The sequence below is a fragment of the Prunus avium genome, chromosome 8 (assembly GCF_965620075.1).
Source record: "Prunus avium chromosome 8, drPruAviu1.hap1.1, whole genome shotgun sequence".
NCBI lineage: Eukaryota > Viridiplantae > Streptophyta > Magnoliopsida > Rosales > Rosaceae > Prunus > Prunus avium.
The window spans coordinates 10,572,197-10,590,023 of record NC_142291.1 but is presented as its reverse complement, the minus strand read 5'-3'; the positions used below and the strand labels follow the sequence as shown (position 1 = coordinate 10,590,023).

General features: G+C 48.7%; 17 non-coding genes and 1 pseudogene across 17 annotated transcripts; all 18 read left to right on the top strand.

The window, feature by feature from the left end:
* Window positions 1-725: 725 nt before the first annotated feature.
* On the top strand, window positions 726-844 carry LOC148292038 (5S ribosomal RNA). The gene has a single exon (XR_015827495.1). It is a non-coding gene; the product is annotated as a 5S ribosomal RNA (ribosomal RNA).
* Window positions 845-1,597: 753 nt separating this feature from the next.
* Window positions 1,598-1,716, top strand: LOC148292037 (5S ribosomal RNA). Its single transcript, XR_015827494.1, has one exon. It is a non-coding gene; the product is annotated as a 5S ribosomal RNA (ribosomal RNA).
* Window positions 1,717-2,469: 753 nt separating this feature from the next.
* Window positions 2,470-2,588, top strand: LOC148292036 (5S ribosomal RNA). Its single transcript, XR_015826671.1, has one exon. It is a non-coding gene; the product is annotated as a 5S ribosomal RNA (ribosomal RNA).
* A 753-nt stretch (window positions 2,589-3,341) lies between these two features.
* LOC148292035 (5S ribosomal RNA) lies at window positions 3,342-3,460 on the top strand. Its single transcript, XR_015826669.1, has one exon. It is a non-coding gene; the product is annotated as a 5S ribosomal RNA (ribosomal RNA).
* Window positions 3,461-4,213: 753 nt separating this feature from the next.
* On the top strand, window positions 4,214-4,332 carry LOC148292034 (5S ribosomal RNA; annotated as a pseudogene).
* A 753-nt stretch (window positions 4,333-5,085) lies between these two features.
* Window positions 5,086-5,204, top strand: LOC148292033 (5S ribosomal RNA). Its single transcript, XR_015827642.1, has one exon. It is a non-coding gene; the product is annotated as a 5S ribosomal RNA (ribosomal RNA).
* Window positions 5,205-5,986: 782 nt separating this feature from the next.
* On the top strand, window positions 5,987-6,105 carry LOC148292032 (5S ribosomal RNA). The gene has a single exon (XR_015827493.1). It is a non-coding gene; the product is annotated as a 5S ribosomal RNA (ribosomal RNA).
* Window positions 6,106-6,859: 754 nt separating this feature from the next.
* Window positions 6,860-6,978, top strand: LOC148292031 (5S ribosomal RNA). Its single transcript, XR_015827492.1, has one exon. It is a non-coding gene; the product is annotated as a 5S ribosomal RNA (ribosomal RNA).
* A 754-nt stretch (window positions 6,979-7,732) lies between these two features.
* Window positions 7,733-7,851, top strand: LOC148292030 (5S ribosomal RNA). The gene has a single exon (XR_015826717.1). It is a non-coding gene; the product is annotated as a 5S ribosomal RNA (ribosomal RNA).
* Window positions 7,852-8,625: 774 nt separating this feature from the next.
* LOC148292029 (5S ribosomal RNA) lies at window positions 8,626-8,744 on the top strand. The gene has a single exon (XR_015827491.1). It is a non-coding gene; the product is annotated as a 5S ribosomal RNA (ribosomal RNA).
* Window positions 8,745-9,498: 754 nt separating this feature from the next.
* On the top strand, window positions 9,499-9,617 carry LOC148292028 (5S ribosomal RNA). Its single transcript, XR_015827670.1, has one exon. It is a non-coding gene; the product is annotated as a 5S ribosomal RNA (ribosomal RNA).
* Window positions 9,618-10,370: 753 nt separating this feature from the next.
* LOC148292027 (5S ribosomal RNA) lies at window positions 10,371-10,489 on the top strand. Its single transcript, XR_015826724.1, has one exon. It is a non-coding gene; the product is annotated as a 5S ribosomal RNA (ribosomal RNA).
* A 753-nt stretch (window positions 10,490-11,242) lies between these two features.
* LOC148292026 (5S ribosomal RNA) lies at window positions 11,243-11,361 on the top strand. The gene has a single exon (XR_015827060.1). It is a non-coding gene; the product is annotated as a 5S ribosomal RNA (ribosomal RNA).
* Window positions 11,362-12,124: 763 nt separating this feature from the next.
* LOC148292025 (5S ribosomal RNA) lies at window positions 12,125-12,243 on the top strand. Its single transcript, XR_015826711.1, has one exon. It is a non-coding gene; the product is annotated as a 5S ribosomal RNA (ribosomal RNA).
* Window positions 12,244-12,998: 755 nt separating this feature from the next.
* On the top strand, window positions 12,999-13,117 carry LOC148292024 (5S ribosomal RNA). Its single transcript, XR_015827490.1, has one exon. It is a non-coding gene; the product is annotated as a 5S ribosomal RNA (ribosomal RNA).
* A 2,046-nt stretch (window positions 13,118-15,163) lies between these two features.
* Window positions 15,164-15,282, top strand: LOC148292023 (5S ribosomal RNA). Its single transcript, XR_015827688.1, has one exon. It is a non-coding gene; the product is annotated as a 5S ribosomal RNA (ribosomal RNA).
* Window positions 15,283-16,338: 1,056 nt separating this feature from the next.
* LOC148292022 (5S ribosomal RNA) lies at window positions 16,339-16,457 on the top strand. The gene has a single exon (XR_015826918.1). It is a non-coding gene; the product is annotated as a 5S ribosomal RNA (ribosomal RNA).
* A 753-nt stretch (window positions 16,458-17,210) lies between these two features.
* Window positions 17,211-17,329, top strand: LOC148292021 (5S ribosomal RNA). The gene has a single exon (XR_015826825.1). It is a non-coding gene; the product is annotated as a 5S ribosomal RNA (ribosomal RNA).
* Window positions 17,330-17,827: the final 498 nt, after the last annotated feature.

Below are 17,827 nucleotides of genomic sequence, written 5' to 3'. Positions count from 1 at the left end.
GTCGTGGGTGTTTGCTTTCCGTCATCTTATTCATCTGGATGTCTTTGTTTTATCACGACCCCGTGGCGCAGCGTGACAATCGGGGCACACTATGATTAAATACTCCTAGAAAGCCTAGGATTAACGAAGGAATTAAAATAGGAAAATAACACAGTTACCAAAAACTTCAAAAACTGGATTTCGGGCTAGTAAACGACGTCGGATGCCCGAAAAAGCCCACGACTCATGGCAGCGCAATGAGTTTTACTCGCGACGCCGTTGCCTTCGAATCGACGGTTCGTGGGCCCAATTCTGAGGTCGGAGCCCAGATCAGCGGTTTGCCCGATTTGCCGTTGCACGCGCGTCGGTCCAGCTCCTCTCCATTAACTTACGCCATCTGTCCTACATCACCCCGTGGAGCTCGTCTCCAATTAACCGGGCACCGCAAACGAACGAAAGCGAAAAAACAACAGGACTCGACGCCCACTGCCGAAATTATTGGGGTTGTTCTTAACGTTGTCAGTTTTTTTGTTTTTTTTTTGTTTTGGTTCAATTATCGTAAGGTAGGCCCCACAGCCGATCGGAACCGGCAGTTCGGCAGGCCTGCATGCGACACATGGTAGGGGTGGTGACGACAAGGCCTGACAGGCCATGCCATTTCATGCGGGGGGCGTTGGATAGCCAACCCATGGTCATATGGCATGGCTCAAACGTGGCTTATATACTTTTAGGCGTTATAAGCTAGCGGATGCGATCATACCAACTCACATGCACCGGATCCCATCAGAACTCCGAAGTTAAGCGAGTTTGGGCGAGAGTAGTACTAGGATGGGTGACCTCCTGGGAAGTCCTCGTGTTGCATCCCTTCTTTTTTTGCCTTGTTGACGTTTCAATTGTCGTGGGCGTTTGCTTTCCGTCATCTTATTCATCTGGATGTCTTTGTTTTATCACGACCCCTCGGCGCAGCGTGACAATCGGGGCACACTATGATTAAATACTCCTAGAAAGCCTAGGATTAACGAAGGAATTAAAATTGGAAAATAACACAGTTACCAAAAACTTCAAAAACTGGATTTCGGGCTAGTAAACGACGTCGGATGCCCGAAAAAGCCCACGACTCATGGCAACGCAATGAGTTTTACTCGCGACGCCGTTGCCTTCGAATCGACGGTTCGTGGGCCCAATTCTGAGTTCGAAGCCCAGATCAGCGGTTTGCCCGATTTGCCGTTGCACGCGCGTCGGTCCAGCTCCTCTCCAATAACTTACGCCATCTGTCCTACATCACCCCGTGGAGCTCGTCTCCAATTAACCGGGAACCGCAAACGAACGAAAGCGAAAAAACAGCAGGACTCGACGCCCACTGCCGAAATTATTGGGGTTGTTCTTAACGTTGTCAGCTTTTTTGTTTTTTTTGTTTTGGTTCAATTATCGTAAGGTAGGCCCCACAGCCGATCGGAACCGGCAGTTCGGCAGGCCTGCGCGCGACACGTGGTAGGGGTGGCGACGACAAGGCTTGACAGGCCATGCCATTTCATGCGGGGGGCGTTGGATAGCCAACCCATGGTCATATGGCATGGCTCAAACGTGGCTTATATACTTTTAGGCGTTATAAGCTAACGGATGCGATCATACCAACTCACATGCACCGGATCCCATCAGAACTCCGAAGTTAAGCGAGTTTGGGCGAGAGTAGTACTAGGATGGGTGACCTCCTGGGAAGTCCTCGTGTTGCATCCCTTCTTTTTTTGCCTTGTTGACGTTTCAATTGTCGTGGGCGTTTGCTTTCCGTCATCTTATTCATCTGGATGTCTTTGTTTTATCACGACCCCTCGGCGCAGCGTGACAATCGGGGCACACTATGATTAAATACTCCTAGAAAGCCTAGGATTAACGAAGGAATTAAAATTGGAAAATAACACAGTTACCAAAAACTTCAAAAACTGGATTTCGGGCTAGTAAACGACGTCGGATGCCCGAAAAAGCCCACGACTCATGGCAACGCAATGAGTTTTACTCGCGACGCCGTTGCCTTCGAATCGACGGTTCGTGGGCCCAATTCTGAGGTCGGAGCCCAGATCAGCGGTTTGCCCGATTTTCCGTTGCACGCGCGTCGGTCCAGCTCCTCTCCAATAACTTACGCCATCTGTCCTACATCACCCCGTGGAGCTCGTCTCCAATTAACCGGGAACCGCAAACGAACGAAAGCGAAAAAACAGCAGGACTCGACGCCCACTGCCGAAATTATTGGGGTTGTTCTTAACGTTGTCAGTTTTTTTGTTTTTTTTGTTTTGGTTCAATTATCGTAAGGTAGGCCCCACAGCCGATCGGAACCGGCAGTTCGGCAGGCCTGCGCGCGACACGTGGTAGGGGTGGCGACGACAAGGCTTGACAGGCCATGCCATTTCATGCGGGGGGCGTTGGATAGCCAACCCATGGTCATATGGCATGGCTCAAACGTGGCTTATATACTTTTAGGCGTTATAAGCTAACGGATGCGATCATACCAACTCACATGCACCGGATCCCATCAGAACTCCGAAGTTAAGCGAGTTTGGGCGAGAGTAGTACTAGGATGGGTGACCTCCCGGGAAGTCCTCGTGTTGCATCCCTTCTTTTTTTGCCTTGTTGACGTTTCAATTGTCGTGGGCGTTTGCTTTCCGTCATCTTATTCATCTGGATGTCTTTGTTTTATCACGACCCCTTGGCGCAGCGTGACAATCGGGGCACACTATGATTAAATACTCCTAGAAAGCCTAGGATTAACGAAGGAATTAAAATAGGAAAATAACACAGTTACCAAAAACTTCAAAAACTGGATTTCGGGCTAGTAAACGACGTCGGATGCCCGAAAAAGCCCACGACTCATGGCAACGCAATGAGTTTTGCTCGCGACGCCGTTGCCTTCGAATCGACGGTTCGTGGGCCCAATTCTGAGGTCGGAGCCCAGATCAGCGGTTTGCCCGATTTGCCGTTGCACGCGCGTCGGTCCAGCTCCTCTCCAATAACTTACGCCATCTGTCCTACATCACCCCGTGGAGCTCGTCTCCAATTAACCGGGCACCGCAAACGAACGAAAGCGAAAAAACAGCAGGACTCGACGCCCACTGCCGAAATTATTGGGGTTGTTCTTAACGTTGTCAGTTTTTTTGTTTTTTTTGTTTTGGTTCAATTATCGTAAGGTAGGCCCCACAGCCGATCGGAACCGGCAGTTCGGCAGGCCTGCGCGCGACACGTGGGAGGGGTGGCGACGACAAGGCTTGACAGGCCATGCCATTTCATGCGGGGGGCGTTGGATAGCCAACCCATGGTCATATGGCATGGCTCAAACGTGGCTTATATACTTTTAGGCGTTATAAGCTAACGGATGCGATCATACCAACTCACATGCACCGGATCCCATCAGAACTCCGAAGTTAAGCGAGTTTGGGCGAGAGTAGTACTAGGATGGGTGACCTCCCGGGAAGTCCTCGTGTTGCATCCCTTCTTTTTTTGCCTTGTTGACGTTTCAATTGTCGTGGGCGTTTGCTTTCCGTCATCTTATTCATCTGGATGTCTTTGTTTTATCACGACCCCTTGGCGCAGCGTGACAATCGGGGCACACTATGATTAAATACTCCTAGAAAGCCTAGGATTAACGAAGGAATTAAAATAGGAAAATAACACAGTTACCAAAAACTTCAAAAACTGGATTTCGGGCTAGTAAACGACGTCGGATGCCCGAAAAAGCCCACGACTCATGGCAACGCAATGAGTTTTGCTCGCGACGCCGTTGCCTTCGAATCGACGGTTCGTGGGCCCAATTCTGAGGTCGGAGCCCAGGTCAGCGGTTTGCCCGATTTGCCGTTGCACGCGCGTCGGTCCAGCTCCTCTCCAATAACTTACGCCATCTGTCCTACATCACCCCGTGGAGCTCCTCTCCAATTAACCGGGCACCGCAAACGAACGAAAGCGAAAAAACAGCAGGACTCGACGCCCACTGCCGAAATTATTGGGGTTGTTCTTAACGTTGTCAGTTTTTTTGTTTTTTTTGTTTTGGTTCAATTATCAAAAGGTAGGCCCCACAGCCGATCGGAACCGGCAGTTCGGCAGGCCTGCGCGCGACACGTGGTAGGGGTGGCGACGACAAGGCTTGACAGGCCATGCCATTTCATGCGGGGGGCGTTGGATAGCCAACCCATGGTCATATGGCATGGCTCAAACGTGGCTTATATACTTTTAGGCGTTATAAGCTAACGGATGCGATCACACCAACTCACATGCACCGGATACCATCAGAACTCCGAAGTTAAGCGAGTTTGGGCGAGAGTAGTACTAGGATGGGTGACCTCCTAGGAAGTCCTCGTGTTGCATCCCTTCTTTTTTTGCCTTGTTGACGTTTCAATTGTCATGGGTTTGCTTTCCGTCATCTTATTCATCTGGATGTCTTTGTTTTATCACGACCCCTTGGCGCAGCGTGACAATCGGGGCACACTATGATTTGCTTATAAGTTAATATGCTAGGATTAACGAAGGAATTAAAATAGGAAAATAACACAGTTACCAAAAACTTCAAAAACTGGATTTCGGGCTAGTAAACGACGTCGGATGCCCGAAAAAGCCCACGACTCATGGGAACACAATGAGTTTTACTCACGACGCCGTTGCCTTCGAATCGACGGTTCGTGGGCCCAATTCTGAGGTCGGAGCCCAGATCAGCGGTTTGCCCGATTTGCCGTTGCACGCGCGTCGGTCCAGCTCCTCTCCAATAACTTACGCCATCTGTCCTACATCACCCCGTGGAGCTCGTCTCCAATTAACCGGGCACCGCAAAGGAACGAAAGCGAAAAAACAACAGGACTCGACGCCCACTGCCGAAATTATTGGGGTTGTTCTTAACGTTGTCAGTTTTTTTGTTTTTTTTTGTTTTGGTTCAATTATCGTAAGGTAGGCCCCACAGCCGATCGGAACCGGCAGTTCGGCAGGCCTGCATGCGACACATGGTAGGGGGGGCGACGACAAGGCCTGACAGGCCATGCCATTTCATGCGGGGGGCGTTGGATAGCCAACCCATGGTCATATGGCATGACTCAAACGTGGCTTATATACTTTTAGGCGTTATAAGCTAACGGATGCGATCATACCAACTCACATGCACCGGATCCCATCAGAACTCCGAAGTTAAGCGAGTTTGGGCGAGAGTAGTACTAGGGTGGGTGACCTCCTGGGAAGTCCTCGTGTTGCATCCCTTCTTTTTTTGCCTTGTTGACGTTTCAATTGTCGTGGGCGTTTGCTTTCCGTCATCTTATTCATCTGGATGTCTTTGTTTTATCACGACCCCGTGGCGCAGCGTGACAATCGGGGCACACTATGCTTAAATACTCCTAGAAAGCCTAGGATTAACGAAGGAATTAAAATAGGAAAATAACACAGTTACCAAAAACTTCAAAAACTGGATTTCGGGCTAGTAAACGACGTCGGATGCCCGAAAAAGCCCACGACTCATGGCAACGCAATGAGTTTTACTCGCGACGCCGTTGCCTTCGAATCGACGGTTCGTGGGCCCAATTCTGAGGTCGGAGCCCAGATCAGCGGTTTGCCCGATTTGCCATTGCACGCGCGTCGGTCCAGCTCCTCTCCAATAACTTACGCCATCTGTCCTACATCACCCCGTGGAGCTCGTCTCCAATTAACCGGGCACCGCAAATGAACGAAAGCGAAAAAACAAAAAAACAACAGGACTCGACGCCCACTGCCGAAATTATTGGGGTTGTTCTTAACGTTGTCAGTTTTTTTGTTTTTTTTTGTTTTGGTTCAATTATCGTAAGGTAGGCCCCACAGCCGATCGGAACCGGCAGTTCGGCAGGCCTGCATGCGACACATGGTAGGGGTGGCGCCAACAAGGCCTGACAGGCCATGCCATTTCATGCGACGGCATCCCATTTCATGCGGGGGGCGTTGGATAGCCAACCCATGGTCATATGGTATGGCTCAAACGTGGCTTATATACTTTTAGGCGTTATAAGCTAACGGATGCGATCATACCAACTCACATGCACCGGATCCCATCAGAACTCCGAAGTTAAGCGAGTTTGGGCGAGAGTAGTACTAGGATGGGTGACCTCCTGGGAAGTCCTCGTGTTGCATCCCTTCTTTTTTTGCCTTGTTGACGTTTCAATTGTCGTGGGCGTTTGCTTTCCGTCATCTTATTCATCTGGATGTCTTTGTTTTATCACGACCCCGTGGCGCAGCGTGACAATCGGGGCACACTATGATTAAATACTCCTAGAAAGCCTAGGATTAACGAAGGAATTAAAATAGGAAAATAACACAGTTACCAAAAACTTCAAAAACTGGATTTCGGGCTAGTAAACGACGTCGGATGCCCGAAAAAGCCCACGACTCATGGCAACGCAATGAGTTTTACTCGCGACGCCGTTGCCTTCGAATCGACGGTTCGTGGGCCCAATTCTGAGGTCGGAGCCCAGATCAGCGGTTTGCCCGATTTGCCGTTGCACGCGCGTCGGTCCAGCTCCTCTCCAATAACTTACGCCATCTGTCCTACATCACCCCGTGGAGCTCGTCTCCAATTAACCGGGCACCGCAAAGGAACGAAAGCGAAAAAACAACAGGACTCGACGCCCACTGCCGAAATTATTGGGGTTGTTCTTAACGTTGTCAGTTTTTTTGTTTTTTTTTGTTTTGGTTCAATTATCGTAAGGTAGGCCCCACAGCCGATCGGAACCGGCAGTTCGGCAGGCCTGCATGCGACACATGGTATGGGGGGCGACGACAAGGCCTGACAGGCCATGCCATTTCATGCGGGGGGCGTTGGATAGCCAACCCATGGTCATATGGCATGACTCAAACGTGGCTTATATACTTTTAGGCGTTATAAGCTAACGGATGCGATCATACCAACTCACATGCACCGGATCCCATCAGAACTCCGAAGTTAAGCGAGTTTGGGCGAGAGTAGTACTAGGATGGGTGACCTCCTGGGAAGTCCTCGTGTTGCATCCCTTCTTTTTTTGCCTTGTTGACGTTTCAATTGTCGTGGGCGTTTGCTTTCCGTCATCTTATTCATCTGGATGTCTTTGTTTTATCACGACCCCGTGGCGCAGCGTGACAATCGGGGCACACTATGATTAAATACTCCTAGAAAGCCTAGGATTAACGAAGGAATTAAAATAGGAAAATAACACAGTTACCAAAAACTTCAAAAACTGGATTTCGGGCTAGTAAACGACGTCGGATGCCCGAAAAAGCCCACGACTCATGGCAACGCAATGAGTTTTACTCGCGACGCCGTTGCCTTCGAATCGACGGTTCGTGGGCCCAATTCTGAGGTCGGAGCCCAGATCAGCGGTTTGCCCGATTTGCCGTTGCACGCGCGTCGGTCCAGCTCCTCTCCAATAACTTACGCCATCTGTCCTACATCACCCCGTGGAGCTCGTCTCCAATTAACCGGGCACCGCAAAGGAACGAAAGCGAAAAAACAACAGGACTCGACGCCCACTGCCGAAATTATTGGGGTTGTTCTTAACGTTGTCAGTTTTTTTGTTTTTTTTTGTTTTGGTTCAATTATCGTAAGGTAGGCCCCACAGCCGATCGGAACCGGCAGTTCGGCAGGCCTGCATGCGACACATGGTAGGGGGGGCGACGACAAGGCCTGATAGGCCATGCCATTTCATGCGGGGGGCGTTGGATAGCCAACCCATGGTCATATGGCATGACTCAAACGTGGCTTATATACTTTTAGGCGTTATAAGCTAACGGATGCGATCATACCAACTCACATGCACCGGATCCCATAAGAACTCCGAAGTTAAGCGAGTTTGGGCGAGAGTAGTACTAGGATGGGTGACCTCCTGGGAAGTCCTCGTGTTGCATCCCTTCTTTTTTTGCCTTGTTGACGTTTCAATTGTCGTGGGCGTTTGCTTTCCGTCATCTTATTCATCTGGATGTCTTTGTTTTATCACGACCCCGTGGCGCAGCGTGACAATCGGGGCACACTATGATTAAATACTCCTAGAAAGCCTAGGATTAACGAAGGAATTAAAATAGGAAAATAACACAGTTACCAAAAACTTCAAAAACTGGATTTCGGGCTAGTAAACGACGTCGGATGACCGAAAAAGCCCACGACTCATGGCAACGCAATGAGTTTTACTCGCGACGCCGTTGCCTTCGGATCGACGGTTCGTGGGCCCAATTCTGAGGTCGGAGCCCAGATCAGCGGTTTGCCCGATTTGCCGTTGCACGCGCGTCGGTCCAGCTCCTCTCCAATAACTTATGCCATCTGTCCTACATCACCCCGTGGAGCTCGTCTCCAATTAACCGGGCACCGCAAATGAACGAAAGCGAAAAAACAACAGGACTCGACGCCCACTGCCGAAATTATTGGGGTTGTTCTTAATGTTGTCAGTTTTTTTGTTTTTTTTTGTTTTGGTTCAATTATCGTAAGGTAGGCCCCACAGCCGATCGGAACCGGCAGTTCGGCAGGCCTGCATGCGACACATGGTAGGGGTGGCGACGACAAGGCCTGACAGACCATGCCATTTCATGCGACGGCATCCCATTTCATGCGGGGGGCGTTGGATAGCCAACCCATGGTCATATGGCATGGCTCAAACGTGGCTTATATACTTTTAGGCGTTATAAGCTAACGGATGCGATCATACCAACTCACATGCACCGGATCCCATCAGAACTCCGAAGTTAAGCGAGTTTGGGCGAGAGTAGTACTAGGATGGGTGACCTCCTGGGAAGTCCTCGTGTTGCATCCCTTCTATTTTTGCCCTGTTGACGTTTCAATTGTCGTGGTCGTTTGCTTTCCGTCATCTTATTCATCTGGATGTCTTTGTTTTATCACGACCCCGTGGCGCAGCGTGACAATCGGGGCACACTATGATTAAATACTCCTAGAAAGCCTAAGATTAACGAAGGAATTAAAATAGGAAAATAACACAGTTACCAAAAACTTCAAAAACTGGATTTCGGGCTAGTAAACGACGTCGGATGTCCGAAAAAGCCCACGACTCCTGGCAACGCAATGAGTTTTACTCGCGACGCCGTTGCCTTCGAATCGACGGTTCGTGGGCCCAATTCTGAGGTCGGAGCCCAGATCAGCGGTTTGCCCGATTTGCCGTTGCACGCGCGTCGGTCCAGCTACTCTCCAATAACTTACGCCATCTGTCCTACATCACCCCGTGGAGCTCATCTCTAATTAACCGGGCACCGCAAACGAACGAAAGCGAAAAAACAACAGGACTCGACGCCCACTGCCGAAATTATTGGGGTTGTTCTTAACGTTGTCAGTTTTTTTTTTTTTTTTTTTTTTGGTTCAATTATCGTAAGGTAGGCCACACAGCCGATCGGAACCGACAGTTCGGCAGGCCTGCGCGCGACACATGGTAGCGGTGGCGACGACAAGGCCTGACAGGCCATGCCATTTCATGCGGGGGGCGTTGGATAGCCAACCCATGGTCATATGGCATGGCTCAAACGTGGCTTATATACGTTTAGGCGTTATAAGCTAACGGATGCGATCATACCAACTCACATGCACCGGATCCCATCAGATCTCCGAAGTTAAGCGAGTTTGGGCGAGAGTAGTACTAGGATGGGTGACCTCCTGGGAAGTCCTCGTGTTGCATCCCTTCTTTTTTTGCCTTGTTGACGTTTCAATTGTCGTGGGCGTTTGCTTTCCGTCATCTTATTCATCTGGATGTCTTTGTTTTATCACGACCCCGTGGCGCAGCGTGACAATCGGGGCACACTATGATTAAATACTCCTAGAAAGCCTAGGATTAACGAAGGAATTAAAATAGGAAAATAACACAGTTACCAAAAACTTCAAAAACTGGATTTCGGGCTAGTAAACGACGTCGGATGCCCGAAAAAGCCCACGACTCCTGGCAACGCAATGAGTTTTACTCGCGACGCCGTTGCCTTCGAATCGACGGTTCGTGGGCCCAATTCTGAGGTCGGAGCCCAGATCAGCGGTTTGCCCGATTTGCCGTTGCACGCGCGTCGGTCCAGCTCCTCTCCAATAACTTACGCCATCTGTCCTACATCACCCCGTGGAGCTCGTCTCCAATTAACCGGGCACCGCAAACGAACGAAAGCGAAAAAACAACAGGACTCGACGCCCACTGCCGAAATTATTGGGGTTGTTCTTAACGTTGTCAGTTTTTTTGTTTTTTTTGTTTTGGTTCAATTATCGTAAGGTAGGCCCCACAGCCGATCGGAACCGGCAGTTCGGCAGGCCTGCGTGCGACACATGGTAGGGGTGGCGACGACAAGGCCTGACAGGCCATGCCATTTCATGCGGGGGGCGTTGGATAGCCAACCCATGGTCATATGGCATGGCTCAAACGTGGGTTATATACTTTTAGGAGTTATAAGCTAACGGATGCGATCATACCAACTCACATGCACCGGATCCCATCAGAACTCCGAAGTTAAGCGAGTTTGGGCGAGCGTAGTACTAGGATGGGTGACCTCCTGGGAAGTCCTCGTGTTGCATCCCTTCTTTTTTTGCCTTGTTGACGTTTCAATTGTCGTGGGCGTTTGCTTTCCGTCATCTTATTCATCTGGATGTCTTTGTTTTATCACGACCCCGTGGCGCAGCGTGACAATCGGGGCACACTATGATTAAATACTCCTAGAAAGCCTAGGATTAACGAAGGAATTAAAATAGGAAAATAACACAGTTACCAAAAACTTCAAAAACTGGATTTCGGGCTAGTAAACGACGTCGGATGCCCGAAAAAGCCCACGACTCATGGCGACGCAATGAGTTTTACTCGCGACGCCGTTGCCTTCGAATCGACGGTTCGTGGGCCCAATTCTGAGGTCGGAGCCCAGATCAGCAGTTCGCCCGATTTGCCGTTGCACGCGCGTCGGTCCAGCTCCTCTCCAATAACTTACGCCATCTGTCCTACATCACCCCGTGGAGCTCGTCTCCAATTAACCGGGCACCGCAAACGAACGAAAGCGAAAAAACAACAGGACTCGACGCCCACTGCCGAAATTATTGGGGTTGTTCTTAACGTTGTCAGTTTTTTTGTTTTTTTTGTTTTGGTTCAATTATCGTAAGGTAGGCCCCACAGCCGATCGGAACCGGCAGTTCGGCAGGCCTGCGTGCGACACATGGTAGGGGTGGCGACGACAAGGCCTGACAGGCCATGCCATTTCATGCGGGGGGCGTTGGATAGCCAACCCATGGTCATATGGCATGGCTCAAACGTGGCTTATATACTTTTAGGCGTTATAAGCTAACGGATACGATCATACCAACTCACATGCACCGGATCCCATCAGAACTCCGAAGTTAAGCGAGTTTGGGCGAGCGTAGTACTAGGATGGGTGACCTCCTGGGAAGTCCTCGTGTTGCATCCCTTCTTTTTTTGCTTTGTTGACGTTTCAATTGTCGTGGGCGTTTGCTTTCCGTCATCTTATTCATCTGGATGTCTTTGTTTTATCACGACCCCGTGGCGCAGCGTGACAATCGGGGCACACTATGATTAAATACTCCTAGAAAGCCTAGGATTAACGAAGGAATTAAAATAGGAAAATAACACAGTTACCAAAAACTTCAAAAACTGGATTTCGGGCTAGTAAACGACGTCGGATGCCCGAAAAAGCCCACGACTCATGGCAGCGCAATGAGTTTTACTCGCGACGCCGTTGCCTTCGAATCGACGGTTCGTGGGCCCAATTCTGAGGTCGGAGCCCAGATCAGCGGTTTGCCCGATTTGCCGTTGCACGCGCGTCGGTCCAGCTCCTCTCCAATAACTTACGCCATCTGTCCTACATCACCCCGTGGAGCTCCTCTCCAATTAACCGGGCACCGCAAACGAACGAAAGCGAAAAAACAACAGTCCTCGACGCCCACTGCCGAAATTATTGGGGTTGTTCTTAACGTTGTCAGTTTTTTTGTTTTTTTTGTTTTGGTTCAATTATCGTAAGGTAGGCCCCACAGCCGATCGGAACCGGCAGTTCGGCAGGCCTGCGCGCGACACATGGGACGACAAGGCCTGACAGGCCATGCCATTTCATGCGACGGCATCCCATTTCATGCGGGGGGCGTTGGATAGCCAACCCATGGTCATATGGCATGGCTCAAAAGTGTCTTATATACTTTTAGGCGTTATAAGCTAACGGATGCGATCATACCAACTCACATGCACCGGATCCCATCAGAACTCCGAAGTCAAGCGAGTTTGGGCGAGAGTAGTACTAGGATGGGTGACCTCCTGGGAAGTCCTCGTGTTGCATCCCTTCTTTTTTTGCCTTGTTGACGTTTCAATTGTCGTGGGCGTTTGCTTTCCGTCATCTTATTCATCTGGATGTCTTTGTTCTATCACGACCCCGTGGCGCAGCGTGACAATCGGGGCACACTATGATTAAATACTCCTAGAAAGCCTAGGATTAACGAAGGAATTAAAATAGGAAAATAACACAGTTACCAAAAACTTCAAAAACTGGATTTCGGGCTAGTAAACGACGTCGGATGCCCGAAAAAGCCCACGACTCTTGGCAACGCAATGAGTTTTACTCGCGACGCCGTTGCCTTCGAATCGACCGTTCGTGGGCCCAATTCTGAGGTCGGAGCCCAGATCAGCGGTTTGCCCGATTTGCCGTTGCACGCGCGTCGGTCCAGCTCCTCTCCAATAACTTACGCCATCTGTCCTACATCACCCCATGGAGCTCGTCTCCAATTAACCGGGCACCGCAAACGAACGAAAGCGAAAAAACAACAGGATTCGACGCCCACTGCCGAAATTATTGGGGTTGTTCTTAACGTTGTCAGTTTTTTTTATTTTTTTTTGTTTTGGTTCAATTATCGTAAGGTAGGCCCCACAGCCGATCGGAACCGGCAGTTCGGCAGGCCTGCGCGCGACACATGGTAGGGGTGGCGACGACAAGGCCTGACAGGCCATGCCATTTCATGCGGGGGGCGTTGGATAGCCAACCCATGGTCATATGGCATGGCTCAAACGTGGCTTATATACTTTTAGGCGTTATAAGCTAACGGATGCGATCATACCAACTCACATGCACCGGATCCCATCAGAACTCCGAAGTTAAGCGAGTTTGGGCGAGAGTAGTACTAGGATGGGTGACCTCCTGGGAAGTCCTCGTGTTGCATCCCTTCTTTTTTTGCCTTGTTGACGTTTCAATTGTCGTGGGCGTTTGCATTCCGTCATCTTATTCATCTGGATGTCTTTGTTTTATCACGACCCCGTGGTGCAGCGTGACAATCGGGGCACACTATGATTAAATACTCCTAGAAAGCCTAGGATTAACGAAGGAATTAAAATAGGAAAATAACACAGTTACCAAAAACCTCAAAAACTGGATTTCGGGCTAGTAAACGACGTCGGATGCCCGAAAAAGCCCACGACTCATGGCAACTGATCGGTTCATAATTGTATATCATTTTGTACCCTTCTAGCTTTTGATTTGGTTATGTTTTTGAGTTAAACTTGTGCTTTTAATCCTTTTTGTGTTTATCTTTCAGTTCATTGAGCTTTAGGTAATAATGATGGCTTTGGATAGTAAATGATGCAATCCATGCATGTTAGGGCCTAATTTGGATGAATGGATGAAGAGCTTAAAGACAAACTCAATTTTGGCTACAGTCCCCTGCCAGCCCAGTTTCGTAGGTCATATTGCAAGCTTTGTTTCAGCAACCTACATAGCTCGGATGAGGCCACATTCTTCACGAACGTTGTTCCAATGGGTGTGTAATATAACATATCCAAAATTCAGCCCCATTGGATAAATATGGAGTCTGTTACCTAGCAAACACAGAGCCATGCTCAGGATGGATTTTATCAGCGCGCAAAATGAGTTAGCAATTTGTTTTGGCCTTAACTTCCTCCTCCGACCTTGGATTGGCCCAAATGATATATGGCTGGAAAGAAGACATTCTGAACTTCAAGTTTGAGTGCTTAAAGTCTTAATTTGCTTAAGGGAAGCCCAATTCGTAAGCCCTTGAAGTTGCTGGTCATGCTGACCTCAGGATGAGCTATTATTTCTGGTTGGAAGCTTGGTCATGGTGACATGAAGATGAGCTAGGGCTGCTGGTGGGATTTATTAGTGAAGTGCATCAACCATTTCAGATTTTATAATGGAAGTGTTGTATGCATTAGTGAAGTGCATCAACCATTTCAGATTTTATAAAACAAAGTGTTGTATGCATTAGCCATACTTAATTCAGATTTTCAGCTTCCTTAGGCCTATATATAGTGAGGTTTCCCAAGCTTGTAAACACACCCCAAGGGGGGGGAGCTCTCAAACACTTCTCTAGAGCTCCCTTCCCTTCTCTCCCTCAAATTCTCTTTGTTTTGCTTTCTAGTTCTCAATTCTAGCTTTCTTTAATGTTTTCTTAGTTGTAATTTATTTTTCTTGTAATGTACATTCTTTCTTAAGTATTCAAGTTTAATTAGTTTCCAAGTTTCAATTATGGTTTTTGTTCTTATTCATTATGCTTACAAGTTAATATGCTAGTTTGAATGATTGATCACCATTTAGGCTTGCATGTTAGCTATCTTGGTTTGAATTAAGAGTATACACCATGCTTTAATTCGAATTGAACTATGAATAGGAAGAGTATGTATGGACATTCGACAACAGGGATTAGATACATACTTGGTTGTTTAAATTGTTCTTCTATGCTTAATGGGTTCCTAATGCTTAATGGGTTCCTAATGCTTACTCGCGACGCCGTTGCCTTCGAATCGACGGTTCGTGGGCCCAATTCTGAGGTCGGAGCCCAGATCAGCGGTTTGCCCGATTTGCCGTTGCACGCGCGTCGGTCCAGCTCCTCTCCAATAACTTACGCCATCTGTCCTACATCACCCCGTGGAGCTCGTCTCCAATTAACCGGGCACCGCTAACGAACGAAAGCGAAAAAACAACAGGACTCGACGCCCACTGCCGAAATTATTGGGGTTGTTCTTAACGTTGTCAGTTTTTTTATTTTTTTTTGTTTTGGTTCAATTATCGTAAGGTAGGCCCCACAGCCGAACGGAACCGGCAGTTCGGCAGGCCTGCGCACGACACATGGTAGGGGTGGCGACGACAAGGCTTGACAGGCCATACCATTTCATGCGGGGGGCGTTGGATAGCCAACCCATGGTCATATGGCATGGCTCAAACGTGGCTTATATACTTTTAGGCGTTATAAGCTAACGGATGTGATCATACCAACTCACATGCACCGGATCCCATCAGAACTCCGAAGTTAAGCGAGTTTGGGCGAGAGTAGTACTAGGATGGGTGACCTCCTGGGAAGTCCTCGTGTTGCATCCCTTCTTTTTTTGCCTTGTTGACGTTTCAATTGTCGTGGGCGTTTGCTTTCCGTCATCTTATTCATATGGATCTCTTTCTTTTATCACGACCCCTTGGCGCAGCGTGACAATCGGGGCACACTATGATTAAATACTCCTAGAAAGCCTAGGATTGACGAAGGAATTAAAATAGGAAAATAACACAGTTACCAAAAACTTCAAAAACTGGATTTCGGGCTAGTAAACGACGCCAAGGGGTCGTGATAAAACAAAGACATCCAGATGAATAAGGGTGACCTCCTGGGAAGTCCTCGTGTTGCATCCCTTCTTTTTTTGCCTTGTTGACGTTTCAAATGTCGTGGGCGTTTGCTTTCCGTCATCTTATTCATCTGGATGTCTTTGTTTTATCACGACCCCTTGGCGCAGCGTGACAATCGGGGCACACTATGATTAAATACTCCTAGAAAGCCTAGGATTAACGAAGGAATTAAAATAGGAAAATAACACAGTTACCAAAAACTTCAAAAACTGGATTTCGGGCTAGTAAACGACGTCGGATGCCCGAAAAAGCCCACGACTCATGGCAATGCGATGAGTTTTACTCGCGACGCCGTTGCCTTCGAATCGACGGTTCGTGGGCCCAATTCTGAGGTCGGAGCCCAGATCAGCGGTTTGCCCGATTTGCCGTTGCACGCGCGTCGGTCCAGCTCCTCTCCAATAACTTACGCCATCTGTCCTACATCACCCCGTGGAGCTCCTCTCCAATTAACCGGGCACCGCAAACGAACGAAAGCGAAAAAACAACAGGACTCGACGCCCACTGCCGAAATTACTGGGGTTGTTCTTAGCGTTGTCAGTTTTTTTGTTTTTTTTGTTTTGGTTCAATTATCGTAAGGTAGGCCCCACAGCCGATCGGAACCTGCAGTTCGGCAGGCCTGCGCGCGACACATGGTAGGGGTGGCGACGACAAGGCTTGACAGGCCATGCCATTTCATGCGGGGGGCGTTGGATAGCCAACCCATGGTCATATGGCATGGCTCAAACGTGGCTTATATACTTTTAGGCGTTATAAGCTAACGGATGCGATCATACCAACTCACATGCACCGGATCCCATCAGAACTCCGAAGTTAAGCCAGTTTGGGCGAGAGTAGTACTAGGATGGGTGACCTCCTGGGAAGTCCTCGTGTTGCATCCCTTCTTTTTTTGCCTTGTTGACGTTTCAATTGTCGTGGGCGTTTGCTTTCCGTCATCTTATTCATCTGGATGTCTTTGTTTTATCACGACCCCTTGGCGCAGCGTGACAATCGGGGCACACTATGATTAAATACTCCTAGAAAGCCTAGGATTAACGAAGGAATTAAAATAGGAAAATAACACAGTTACCAAAAACTTCAAAAACTGGATTTCGGGCTAGTAAACGACGTCGGATGCCCGAAAAAGCCCACGACTCATGGCAACGCGATGAGTTTTACTCGCGACGCCGTTGCCTTCGAATCGACGGTTCGTGGGCCCAATTCTGAGGTCGCAGCCCAGATCAGCGGTTTGCCCGATTTGCCGTTGCACGCGCGTCGGTCCAGCTCCTCTCCAATAACTTACGCCATCTGTCCTACATCACCCCGTGGAGCTCCTCTCTAATTAACCGGGCACCGCAAATGAACGAAAGCGAAAAAACAACAGGACTCGACGCCCACTGCCGAAATTATTGGGGTTGTTCTTAACGTTGTCAGTTTTTTTTTTTTTTTTGTTTTGGTTCAATTATCGTAAGGTAGGCCCCACAGCCGATCGGAACCGGCAGTTCGGCAGGCCTGCGCGCGACACATGGTAGGGGTGGCGAAGATAAGGCTTGACAGGCCATGCCATTTCATGCGGGGGGCGTTGGATAGCCAACCCATTGTCATATGGCATGGCCCAAACGTGGCTTATATACTTTTAGGCGTTATAAGCTAACGGATGCGATCTTACCAACTCACATGCACCGGATCCCATCAGAACTCCGAAGTTAAGCGAGTTTGGGCGAGAGTAGTACTAGGATGGGTGACCTCCTGGGAAGTCCTCGTGTTGCATCCCTTCTTTTTTTGCCTTGTTGACGTTTCAATTGTCGTGGGCGTTTGCTTTCCGTCATCTTATTCATCTGGATGTCTTTGTTTTATCACGACCCCTTGGCGCAGTGTTGTGTAGATACAGCTGCCCCAAAATGGATTCAGTTGCATCCTCAACTTGTGATACTCGCAAGTGCACGAGCCGTTCGGTAGTATAGCGTATGTAAGTGCGAGGTCGATCCCACGAGGATTGGTGATTGAATGACCCAATTCATTTTCCCTACACAAAACAGAAACGAAAAAAGAAAGGAAATAAATAAAACAAGAAAGAAAGAAAATAACTAACTCAAGTAGATAAGTTCCCAAGTTCAATTAGATTAACGGATTGATTCTAGCTAAAGTATGATTAAGCCATGGTGTTTGGTCATAACCTTGTGTTCCTAATTCCCTAATTTGATCATTTGTTGTCTAACCTAAAATTAAGCATTAGGAACCCATTAAGCATAGAAGAACAATTTAAACAACC